Source organism: Pseudophryne corroboree, chromosome 4 (assembly GCF_028390025.1).
Source record: "Pseudophryne corroboree isolate aPseCor3 chromosome 4, aPseCor3.hap2, whole genome shotgun sequence".
NCBI lineage: Eukaryota > Metazoa > Chordata > Amphibia > Anura > Myobatrachidae > Pseudophryne > Pseudophryne corroboree.
Genome location: NC_086447.1, coordinates 372,677,237 through 372,690,566, shown reverse-complemented (window position 1 = coordinate 372,690,566; position 13,330 = coordinate 372,677,237). Strand labels below are relative to the sequence as shown.

The 13,330-nt window shown below is 42.0% G+C and overlaps 1 protein-coding gene across 5 annotated transcripts in view; it reads left to right on the top strand.

Moving 5' to 3' along the window:
* Positions 1-13,330, top strand: part of FAM131A (family with sequence similarity 131 member A) — a 145,655-nt gene that overhangs the window by 93,869 nt on the left and 38,456 nt on the right. The window contains exon 1 of one of the 5 annotated variants that reach the window (XM_063916608.1): positions 7,279-7,418. The exons of the other annotated variants lie outside the window; for them this stretch is intronic. The gene's annotated coding sequence lies outside the window, so the exon portion shown is untranslated. Of the gene's footprint in view, positions 1-7,278; positions 7,419-13,330 lie in introns of those variants that run through there. 5 annotated transcript variants of the gene reach the window in all.

The window sequence follows — 13,330 nt, the reverse complement described above, 5'->3', positions numbered from 1 at the left end:
TGATAAGGGCAAGGTCCAGAGAACAGCTGGAGGACGTAGTAGCACTAACCCAAGTAGTGCTGCAACAGCACGGGTGGATTCTGATTTTTCCAAAATCTCAATTGACCCCGACGACAGGTCTGCTGTTCCTGGGAATGATTCTGGACACGGTTCAGAAAAAGGTGTTTCTTCCGGAGGAGAAAGCCAGGGAGTTATCCGAACTTGTCAGGAACCTCCTAAAACCAGGAAAAGTGTCTGTGCATCAATGCACAAGAGTCCTGGGAAAAATGGTGGCTTCTTACGAAGCGATTCCATTCGGCAGATTCCACACACGAACTTTTCAGTGGGATCTGCTGGACAAATGGTCCGGATCGCATCTGCAGATGCATCAGCGGATAACTTTGTCTCCACGGACAAGGGTGTCTCTTCTGTGGTGGTTGCAGAGTGCTCATCTGTTAGAGGGCCGCAGATTCGGCATACAGGACTGGGTCCTGGTGACCACGGATGCCAGTCTGAGAGGCTGGGGAGCGGTCACACAGGGAAGAAACTTCCAGGGAGTGTGGTCAAGCCTGGAGATGTCTCTTCACATAAATATACTGGAGCTAAGAGCGATTTACAATGCTCTAAGCCTGGCAAAACCCCTGCTTCAGGGTCAGCCGGTGTTGATCCAGTCGGACAACATCACGGCAGTCGCCCACGTAAACAGACAGGGCGGCACAAGAAGCAGGAGGGCAATGGCAGAAGCTGCAAGGATTCTTCGCTGGGCGGAAGATCATGTGATAGCACTGTCAGCAGTGTTCATTCCGGGAGTGGACAACTGGGAAGCGGACTTCCTCAGCAGACACGATCTACACCCGGGAGAGTGGGGACTTCATCCAGAAGTCTTCCACATGATTGTGAACCGTTGGGAAAAACCAAAGGTGGATATGATGGCGTCCCGCCTCAACAAAAAACTGGACAGGTATTGCGCCAGGTCAAGAGACCCTCAGGCAATAGCTGTGGACGCTCTGGTAACACCGTGGGTGTTCCAGTCAGTGTATGTGTTTCCTCCTCTGCCTCTCATACCAAAAGTACTGAGAATTATACGGCAAAGGGGAGTAAGAACGATACTCGTGGCTCCGGATTGGCCAAGAAGAACTTGGTACCCGGAACTTCAGGAGATGCTCACGGAAGATCCGTGGCCTCTACCTCTAAGACGGGACCTGCTTCAGCAGGGACCGTGTCTATTCCAAGACTTACCGCGGCTGCGTTTGACGGCATGGCGGTTGAACGCCGAATTCTAAGGGAAAAAGGCATTCCGGAAGAGGTCATCCCTACCCTGGTAAAAGCCAGGAAGGAGGTGACTGCACAACATTATCACCGCATTTGGAGAAAATATGTTGCGTGGTGTGAGGCCAGGAAGGCCCCGACGGAGGAATTTCAACTGGGTCGATTCCTACATTTCCTGCAAACAGGATTGTCTATGGGCCTCAAATTAGGGTCCATTAAGGTTCAAATTTCGGCCCTGTCGATTTTCTTCCAGAAAGAATTGGCTTCAGTTCCTGAAGTCCAGACTTTTGTAAAAGGAGTACTACATATACAGCCCCCGGTTGTGCCCCCAGTGGCTCCGTGGGATCTTAATGTAGTTTTGGATTTTCTCAAATCCCATTGGTTTGAGCCACTCAAATCGGTGGATTTGAAATATCTTACATGGAAAGTAACCATGCTACTGGCCCTGGCTTCAGCCAGGAGAGTGTCAGAATTGGCGGCTTTATCGTATAAAAGCCCATATCTGATTTTCCATTCGGACAGGGCAGAACTGCGGACGCGTCCTCAGTTTCTGCCTAAGGTGGTTTCAGCGTTTCACCTGAACCAGCCTATTGTGGTGCCTGCGGCTACTAGCGATTTGGAGGATTCCAAGTTGCTGGACGTTGTCAGGGCATTGAAAATATATATTTCAAGGACGGCTGGAGTCAGAAAATCTGACTCGCTGTTTATACTGTATGCACCCAACAAGCTGGGTGCTCCTGCTTCTAAGCAGACGATTGCTCGTTGGATTTGTAGCACAATTCAACTTGCACATTCTGTGGCAGGCCTGCCACAGCCTAAATCTATCAAGGCCCATTCCACAAGGAAGGTGGGCTCATCTTGGGCGGCTGCCCGAGGGGTCTCGGCATTACAACTCTGCCGAGCAGCTACGTGGTCGGGGGAGAACACGTTTGTAAAATTCTACAAATTTGATACCCTGGCTAAAGAGGACCTGGAGTTCTCTCATTCGGTGCTGCAGAGTCATCCGCACTCTCCCGCCCGTTTGGGAGCTTTGGTATAATCCCCATGGTCCTGACGGAGTCCCAGCATCCACTAGGACGTCAGAGAAAATAAGATTTTACTTACCGATAAATCTATTTCTCGTAGTCCGTAGTGGATGCTGGGCGCCCATCCCAAGTGCGGATTGTCTGCAATACTTGTACATAGTTATTGTTACAAAAAAATCGGGTTGTTATTTGTTGTGAGCCGTCTGTTCAGAGGCTCCTACGTTTGTCATACTGTTAACTGGGTTCAGATCACAGGTTGTACGGTGTGATTGGTGTGGCTGGTATGAGTCTTACCCGGGATTCAAAATCCTTCCTTATTGTGTACGCTCGTCCGGGCACAGTATCCTAACTGAGGCTTGGAGGAGGGTCATAGGGGGAGGAGCCAGTGCACACCACCTAGTCCTAAAGCTTTTATTTTTGTGCCCTGTCTCCTGCGGAGCCGCTAATCCCCATGGTCCTGACGGAGTCCCAGCATCCACTACGGACTACGAGAAATAGATTTATCGGTAAGTAAAATCTTATTTTTTCTTCTTCAAAAAGACCCTGCTTTGCTACTTCTCTAATACAGAATTAACCAGTGTGTTTAATTTTCACAACAGCACTGCATCAATAGCGCATACATTGAAACTTCTAGTAGTATCCAAACCACACTGACTTACTATTATCAATCCTATCAGCAGCCAGTCATGTGCTTCTACCTGCTCCCTGCCTGTTATATATTCTTGTCCTCACTAATTCCTGCGTGTTCCCCCCAGTGGATGCTCTGCGTTTGGAGTTGCGTGAGGGGAGGTGCACTGCTGCTTTTTATCATCAGAAAAAGCCATACTCTGTACGACGGTTTAACCTGCAAGTACCAACGGAAAGCCAGGAGTTCCTAGAGGTGACACATGACCTTTCACACTATTATAAAGCACTGCAAATTCAAAGCCCCTATAACCCCAGCAATATTCTGCATGGGCAAGCATGTTGAAGTTATGTAGGGGTTAATGGCACACTATATTTGAAGTTTACACATCAACAATGTTTATTTCATCACTCAATACAACATGATGTGCAGGCTTACAAATTATTTTGTAAGTGTCGTGATATGAAAAGTACTACTTTGTGGCAGAGGAACAGTATGTTTGCTGTGTGCACTGATCTGCAAATAGTGATGGCTAAAAAAACAATGACTGTTAAACCTAAATTATTTTAAAAAGCATTTATATTATAAATATATAGTTGCCTCCAGGGTCATATATGGACCGTTCTGGAGGTTTCTTATTAATTGGTCCCTGTGTGTTGGACCCTATTACTATCCTTGACAAAAGCTCATAGTTGTTGATCTACAGCAAAATTACTGTACATTTTATTATGTCATGCACTTTTTTGATCGAATGCACCTATTTTTACAAGAAGGATGCAGATCTGCATGCCAGGGTGGCAGCGTTTGTGGCTGATAAAAAAAACCACAAACACCAAATTACATATAAATTAACAAATTTAAGAATGGTTTAATTTATTAAAATGAAATTAAATAATGTAAAGAAGCAGATAACTCCACTTTATAGAATGCTCTTAAAAATACAAAAGCAGATAATACAACAGGCTAGCAAATTAAATGGGGTGGTTTGTTTCTCTTAATGAAACAAAACTGATATGCTTAACAGGGTTCTAACTGGAATGAAAACACTTTTAACAGCTTAACTGAACTTACTACAGTTCACATACACTTATGGGAAAAACTTAGGAGACTGCTGTTTGGAGACCAGACTCTGTGTGTTTCTTATATATATATATATATATATATATATATATATATATATATATATATATATATATAATATATATGTGTGTGTGTGTGTGTGTATATATATATATATATATATATATATATATATATATACATATACATATACATATACATGTCGCACTCACGTATAGAGGCAAAGATCATCAGCTGGGGTGTCATCCACAAATACTCTCCAGAGCATCCACTTATAGAAACAAACGATGGAGCACTCACCCAGGCTTTTTCTTCATTAAATATCACCAAGTTTTATTTGACAGACAGCATATACTCAACTGCCCACTGCAGTCCAAGAAAATATCATAAGTCCACTCAAACGTTTTCGGTCACATACAGACCGTCATCAGGAGACACCAATATGTGCAGAAAGCTGTCTCATCCTTATCAGAACACCAGCAGTATATATATATATATATATATATATATATATATATATATATATATATATATATATATATATATATATATATATATATATATATATATATATATAGTTCCAGCAGTCTTGACTTGTAATGACAAAGTCGTGGACCCCACGGGGTCTTTGTACCCATGATTTTTCTAATACCAACGAAGTCAGAAGCGCTAGTGCTGGTTGTGCTTATGGGAGACCATAGAGCCCTGTCTATTGTTTTATGGGTTAGTCTGGTGCAATTTTAGCGACTTTAAACCTCACTTGCTGTTATGTTTGTTGATTTGTATGTTTAACTTCGTCACATGGAGATTTATTCAAGATGTTTCTTTGCAACCTTACATATATTACTCATGGGCAACTGTAAAAACTCAACAGCGCCACTAAACTTGCCTGTTTTAAATTTATTACTTAACTTGAACCACCGTTTTCACCTCGCTGACCAAGTACCATCTGCACCTATACTTTGAGAGCCCTGACGCTTTCTCCGCTCATTAGTGGTTTAAGGACAGTGTAGGCAAGGTTGGCAGGCTGCAGGTGCAGGGTTAAATAAATAAGCAGGATATTGTCAGTATACTCCTGGGACTGATTCCAGCCTTATCCCTGCACAGCTTCTCTTTATAAAGTGACATGTGCACATAAGTGTGTGTGTGTGTGTGTGTGTGTGTATGAGTGTGTAGCATCTACAATATATTGAAAGGAACACCAATCAAACTATACATTACAAATACCTACATTTGATGATGAGACCCCATGCCATTGGTATCCCTATGTTTAAAAAAAGGTAAAGTCCCTGCATTCTGTTAATGCATCAATCAAACCTGATATAACATTAATAACCACCCATAACAACTATAGCCCCTGCACTATAACTTTAATAACCCCAGTCTCCACATAACATAGTGCACTAGCCCCCACATTAAATGAATACCACCCACACACAGGCTCCACATAACATGAATACTTTTCCACACACACCAGCCCCCACAAAATACTAACATCACCCACATACCAGACCATGCACAGCACTTTTTTACTCACCCCACGTAATACTAAAACCTCACCCACTGTCTCCCCCCCTTAAAACAATATTACTCAACAATTCACTGAGCTACTTTCATAAGCTTATGGAGTTGTTGAAAGGGGTCGAGAGGACAGGAGAGAGAAGAGGAGTGATTTATACAGAACACAGTTCATTGCTTGCTGGTCCCAGTCTAGGATACAGGCTCCAGGAAGGAAACCCTACTTTTCACACACCTTGAATAAGGATCTACGTATAATATTAACAAAAGTTTTAACATCAATTCATGTGCGCAAGGTCTCTTAAAAGAGTATTGCTCAGTAGCCCTGGCTATATGTTTTTGTCACATTGTGGTGATTATTTTGTTTTTCCCCCAACAATAAATAGCCTAATCATTGCAATTTGCAACCTTAATAATTTATAATATCCTAAATAGCTGAGTAAAAATAAAGCTGCCAGGTATTTTTGAGCTGCATGCAAAAGCAGACTGTATTTTCCCTGCATGCAAGCAACATTGCATTTGCACCCGTTGCATGTCATAGATACAGACTTAAGATTTGTTTACTTCTTCTGTAAATCTCTAGGAGTGCCTTTATGTGAATAGCTGAGAGACTGTAGTACAGACCCGGCCAACCTCTGGCTCTCCAGTTGTTGTAAAACTGCAAGTTCCAGCATGCTCTGTCACAGTTTTGCTATTAGGGAATGCCAAAACTGTGGCAATGCATGCTGGAACTTGTAGTTTCATAACAGCTGGATAGCCACAGGTTGGCCAGGCCTGCTGTAGTATGAAACACTGTGGGGTCAATCCAATTACCTTCGAAGGGTGCGAAGTACCGTTGCAACGGCACTTAAAGTCGGCAACGGCACCCGATCTCGCACACTTTGCGGGCGCGAATCAGCCCCAATTAGCACAAAACTGCTCGGACCTCTATGGGGTGCCGAGCAGTTTTGTGCGAATTCGGCCCGCCGTAAAGTGCTGCCGCTGCCGTGCTGATTCGCAGCTGCGATAATATCGCAACCAATTGGATTGACCCCTGTATATATTGCTTGTGCAAAAATGATTGACTTACTGTAGTTATCTGTTGTTTGGCGATGCTGAATATAATGCAAGTTTGGCATACAAATTTGCATGCACATCATCTTAGAGATAAATTGTGGTACACTGCCTTGTGCTTGTTCTACAATAAAACATGTGGCATAAGATGAAAAGATAGCAAGCATTGCATACAAGCATTGCTCTCATAAATACATAATACATTTTGTAGTCCCAACACTTAAATATTGGTTACCTCTTGTCACTTTCAGCAATAGCAGCCTAGTTTTTCTTTCTTTTTTTTTTTTTTACATTCCCTTAATATAATGATTATTTATTAATAGTGTTTGAACAAGGCAGGTTGCCCATAAAGGCCATTACCTTTGCTCATTGCTGCTTCCTTAGCTTATGGTGTGTGACTTCTAGCAGGAAATCACATTAATAATGCGTTAGTTGAGATGATTTGGGACAAGAAAACATTTCCCTGCTCTTTGACTCCTCCTATCCTTGCTTTATATTCCCCCTTATTTATTTCTCTTTCTCTCCCCCACCTGACGTGTTCTCGTTGTATCCTGGGAGACTCTCTCCATGCTGAGGTTTCCATAGAAATTCACCTTGTTGATGTTGGATCTCAATGAGTAGGTGGAAGGAGGGGGGAGAGTGGGCACCACCTGCTATAAAACTGTATGTGATGGAAAACTGCAGAGCATGTTGTGCTCCCCCTTTTTTGCAGAGCATGAAATGCTTATCTGCCTCTGTGGCGAATAATATTAAAGAGCACTATATGCATTCCTCTCTCTCCCTGACAGAGCAACGCGTGTGTGTTGAGTTGGGAAGATCTGCAGCAGACCAGAGGAACAGCCAAAAGTTTGGGCAGTTCTGGGGTAGTGGTATGTGCACTGGGTTCCATGACCAGTATTGTTTAAAGTGCTATTCTACCTATTCTCTTCATTGTGTTTTGTTTCCTGCTAATTATACCTAGCTCTGCTCTACAAGTAAGAAGCGGACACTAAGCGTGTGCATATGTGTAATGTTCTGATTTCAAGTTCAGTTAGATGGTGAAATATTATTTAACTTTGCCATCAGTTTGCATCAAAACAAGTAACAGATTGTGCATTGTGTGTTAATGAACAAATAGGCATTATGTCTAGGCTTTTGGTTCTAAAATTTAATATGCAATGCAGCGCAAAGTGATGTATGTAATGTTTTATGTTCCATTTCCAAACCTACTGCAAAATAGAAGTGTGTGTTATAAAATGTAATTGCAGGCATATACTGTTATACCTTTTACATGGCAACGCACCATCTGCTGTTCCAACTTGTGCTTATTTGCAAAAAAAAAAAAAAAAAACTGCTATAAAAAAATATTTCTCACTTTAAAGTGACATTCATCTTTTTGGGAATTCAGTTAGTCAGGCAGTTTAGCAGTGCTCTTGAATACATGTTTTCTGATGGGTACTGTGGGCATTGCATAGCTGAATAACAGAGGTAAGTGTGTGGACATCCGTGAGGATGTGCTTATGGTTGCTGAAGGTGTGACATTCGGTGTAGCGAGTTCTATGGAGCAGTGTAAATCTTTAGCATTGTGTCTCAGTGTGGGTACAGTACCTTCCCTGTCAGGGCTGTGCGAAGTAGGAATTCTGACTGGTCCGCTATCAAAGTAATTGGCTTGCAGTCAGTCTGTTTTATAAGAGAATCTCCAACTTGATCCCCCTGTTTCTTGTACTTTACTCTGTGTTCGTTATTTCTGCACATTTCTACAGTGCCTCTGCATTTACTGTATTTATCTAGCAGGTTTTAAACAAACCTTTACTGTACAGTATTATCATAATATTTTTCTTCAGGTGTCCAGTTGTCCACTCTTCTCTAAGCTTATGTTATGTTACCTATGCATAATAACGTTCTGTTAATGGATGTAGAAGTTAATCAGCACTTTACAATGTTACCAGATAAGGAAGTAGTGACAGAAGGGGAAAATAAACATGTATTGCCGACATGGAAGATGGAAGTAACGGAGGTCCCTGCCCTAGGGAGTCTGGGAGTTTAATTAGGTTCTAGAAACACAAATAGAAACCGTAGGCGACCGTTCACCACATGCATTAACCTGGAGGATGTTAGGCAGCCATCTGAAGGTGGGGAAGGTAAGAAACACCATAGGATAAGGCTTTAAGCCATGATAAAGCTGTGTATGTGTGGGCAGTATGCAGGCTAGTGTAGTGAATAGGGAACATGCAAAAGTGCAACTGGAGATTAAGTGGGACATTTCTGAGTCTGATGCACAGTAAATATGCTGTAACTCAAAGCAACCAATGCAAATCTATCAGTATTTTTCTAGTACAGCATAGACCACAAAAGAAAACAGTTCATAAGTTCCTGTGGGTCCAGCGTATTGCCTTGTGCTCTAGTTTTCATAAATGCCCCTCTCTATCTGAGCTGTAAATGAGCACGAGAGTGAAGAGACCTGCACAATAGACATAATGGAGTATAAAATGTCATAGGAAGCCAGCTGAGCGAGGAGAATAAATGGGGTGACAGACAGGCTGAGCAGAGAAACTCACAGCCCATAAAAAGGAGGCTATGTTAAGTCTGTAACAAATAAATAATAGGATTCAGAATGAGTGTTGTGATAGAGAACACTGGTAAGGAGGCAGAGACAGCGGGGCGTAGCAGGGTTTTGTACTTCATGAGAAAGTTGGAGTCTTTTATGACTCTTGCATGTATCAGACATGTGTACCAGTTTGAGTTGTTGTGTCAGTGGTATAGACCGGTGTTTCGTCATTACTTGGTATGGTATGAGATATTCAGTATTGAACTTGCTTATTTTTAAATGTTTCTCTTTCATTGCACAGAAATGTTAGGTGTGTACAGATAGATGTAGATCATCTGCTTAACAGAGATGATGGAACACCAACTGTCACATTATATGCATTGTAAATGGCAGGTGAACTCAGAAATGAAGCAACCAATATTTTTCTGCAAATCTATGGACCAAGACCCTTAATTTGGCCGTTGCTCAAACAACGGCATCATAGAAACATGTCACTCATAAAAGTTGTCCATCAGCTATTAATTATAGATAATTACCTGTTACATGTCCTTGTGGGTAAGGTAGCCTTAAGGGCCCTACACACTATGCGATCCCCGCCGACGCTGTCGTTAACGAGGACCTCCCTCGTCCGTACATGTTCAGACAAGAGAGGGAGTCATTGACGATGCGCTGGAGCGCGCATCGTTAACGACATTTAGTGTACACACTGGACGAGATTGTGAAAGATCTCGCTCAGATCGGCCATTCTAATGTGTATGGGGCTTAACCCACTGTGATGTTGATAGCCATTTGGGCTGTTTTAGACCTAACTGGCTGGAAATTACAGAATGTAAAAAATAAATAAAAAAAAGATCCTGATCACATGTACTGGTTTATCAGATGTGGATCACTTTGGATGGTAAGTGTATCTGACCCTGTGTGTTGTTATTGTCCAACTCTGCAAATGGTTCCCCAAAAAGATCTGGAGTTTTGGCACTTGGGCTAAATCTTTCAGATTATGCCACAGGTGTATGATATCTGGTTACTCTGCGGTTGTATTTGCTTACATACAGTACGGAAAGCTTGAGGTAAGTAAACAACAGTGTAATCGGCTGCATCTCCAAAATAAAACCATAATAATTAAAACTATAATATACAAAAAAAAAATGTATTTGCACAGAAAAGTCATTAAATATAAATCAATTTTTTTGTATTCTGTCTAAGTTTTAAAGCCCACCATGGCCTGACGAAACTATGGTAATGTTTTTAGTGTGGCACAAATATAATGGACATTGCAGGCCTGTGTTTTCCATTAGAAAGGGTAGCAACACAAACCATATTGTTAATTACAGGACAAGGAGAAAAAAAACGTTCACAGTGATGAAGAGTAATAGCCTGAGTAATAAAAGCTGCGTTCATCATTATCAACAAAGTTTTTCATGTTTTCAAAATGAATTTTTGTTTGTTTTAGAATGTAAATATAACATTTACAGTTGGTTTGCTTTGTGTGTTATTTCTTTGTTGTACTTGCTCGATGTTCACACAATCTCAGTATCGGAGTCTCCCTGAAATATGTATATATCACGATAACTGCTAATCTGGTGCAATTTTTTTATTAATTTGGAATCCTATTCTATATTAAAATTGAAAAAGCAATTTCACAAATTCATTTTATTATGATCGCTACTTTTTGCATATGTCATTGAGACTGTTGCAACAACCTGTAAATGATTGCAGCCATATAGTTTGTTATCACTAGTATTATTATTATTAATATTACTAGTATTTTTTTTTAGCATTTTATACGGTTTTAATGATTTTGTAACAGGCAACAACAGAAAAATAACAGACATAAAAATATGAACACATTTCAAAGAAATTGGAAAAAAGGTGGTGTGATGAGGGAGCCATAAAAAATAGGTAAAATTTAACAAAAGTCAAAATTTAGAGAAAAGCTATCAGGAAGTATGGGGGAAAGGCAAATTCCACTTTTTTTTAGAATGAGGATTACTGGCAGTGAGAAATCTAAGTAGTAGACAAAAGAAGGTTCTACCTCAGAGTAGTTAGGCAGTCATTCCGAGTTGATCGCATGTAGCAACTTTTTGCTGTTCGTGCGATCAACCTGATGCCGCCTATGGGGGAGTGTATTTTAGCATAGCAGGGCTGCGAACACTTGTGTAGCCCTGCTAAGCTAAAAAAGTTTCACGTAAAACAAGACCAGCCCTAGACCTACTTACCATTTGCGATGGATCCAGCGATGCAGGTCCCGGATTTGACGTCCGACATCTGCCCTCAAAACGCCTGGACACGCCTGCGTTCGCTGGACCACTCCCGGAAAACAGTCAGTTGACGCCCCGACACGCCTTCCTCCTGTCAGTCTTCATGCCGTCGCCGCTGCGACCGCTTTCCTCGTTCCCGGCGTTGTTGCCCGACAATGGGAACGATGCATGCCGCGCATGCGCAGTTCCGACCTGATCGCACCGCTGCAAAGAAGTGCAGCGTCCGATCGGTTTGGAATGACCCCCTTAGTCCAGGAGGACCAGGTTTTCTTAAAGCATTCAGGGATATCATGGAATGTAGTCATGTTATCCATACAGTTTTAAGCCAAATGCCGTCACTTGTGGCAGTATATGAGAGGGCTTCAGTTTGTTTCCAACAGTTTTAGAGTAAGGATATCGAACCAATATTTTGTGAATATTTGACAAGTCTGCCAAATACTGTTTGCAGCTGGGTGCCTATCTGTCCATATTGCCTCCAGCACAGATATGAGGAGTCAGATTAGATGGGCTGGAGGCATATGGGTACCCAGTACCATTTACATAATACATTTTGAATGAATTTTCTTTTTTCCTAATATAAGTTGAAGTCTTAACTAGGGAGGTAATTCAGATTTGATCGCAGCGGCAACTTTGTTAGCAGTTGGGCAAAACCATGTGCACTGCATGGGGGGCAGATATAACATGTGCAGAGAGAGTTAGATTTGGTGGGTTATATTATTTCTGTGCAGGGCGCTGCTTTATTTTTACACTGCAATTTAGATTTCAGTTTGAACACACCCCACCCAAATCTAACCCTCTCTGCACATGTTATATCTGCCATACCTGCAGTGCACATGGTTTTGCCCAACTGCTAACAAATTTGCTGCTGCGATCGACTCTGAATTAGGCCCATGGTTAGTTTGAATTTTTGGATCCATTGTCTCCCCCGCGTGGTTGTGGGACAGCATGGTTGTGACTCCAGTAATGAAATACCAGCGGATTATGAAGATTTAGAAATGGAATGTTAAAAATGTCTTACTTGAGCATATTGCAAAAAGGCTTTCTGAGGTAGAGCAAATCTGGAGTGAAGATCTGTAAATTATGTGAAAAACCGAAGAGGAACAAAGTGGAACGTAAAAACGATATAGTGCCTAGTCCAGTTTTGGCTGGCGGGATTCCGGCATCTGTTTCCCATGCTAAGGTATGCAGTGTAGACCTGGTGCAAACGGCAAGTTATTACACAACGGAGTAAGTAGAGGCCAGGTGAGAGGGGTATGGGTCGTCAGTCATTGGGTCGACCACTAAAGGTCGACATGGGCATTAGGTCGACATGGGCATTACGTTGACATGTACTAAGTCGACAGGTGAAAAGATCGACATGAGTTTTTTTAATACTTTTTTTGGTGTTGTTTTCTTCGTAAAGTGACGGGGAACCCAAATTAGTGCACCGTGTTTGCTTGCCATGCTTCGGGCAAGGTTACTGTTCCCAATTGTAGTCCACGTGGATCTTAAAGTATGAAAAAGTCCAATAATTTAAAAAAATATGTTGAAAAACTCATGTCGACCTTTTGACCTGTCGACCTAGTACATGTCAACCTAACGCCCATGTCGACCTAATGCCCATGTCGACCTTCAGTGGTTGACCTAATGACTGTCGACCTAAGCTGTGTCGACCTAACGACCGTATCCCGGTGAGAGGGCCATAACTGATAGGCTCACATACAGTTGTCCCATATTGGAAGGAAGAATTTACTATGGCAATCAGAGCAAATTCCCCAGTTTTAATATGAGGGCCAATTAAAAGTAAGGAGGATGGGGAATATATTGTACATGTAATAACTCTGCTTCTGTGGTCGTCCAGATCCGAAGGTGTGGCGGAGTGCCAGAAGACACTTTGAGTCAAGCGAAGAGCCTGATAGTGTTATAAAAAATGTGGGCCCCGAGCCCTCCATGCAAGTGACATTTATCCATGATTTGCAGCTTTACTCTGGGGTTTTGGCCATCTCAAATACAATTA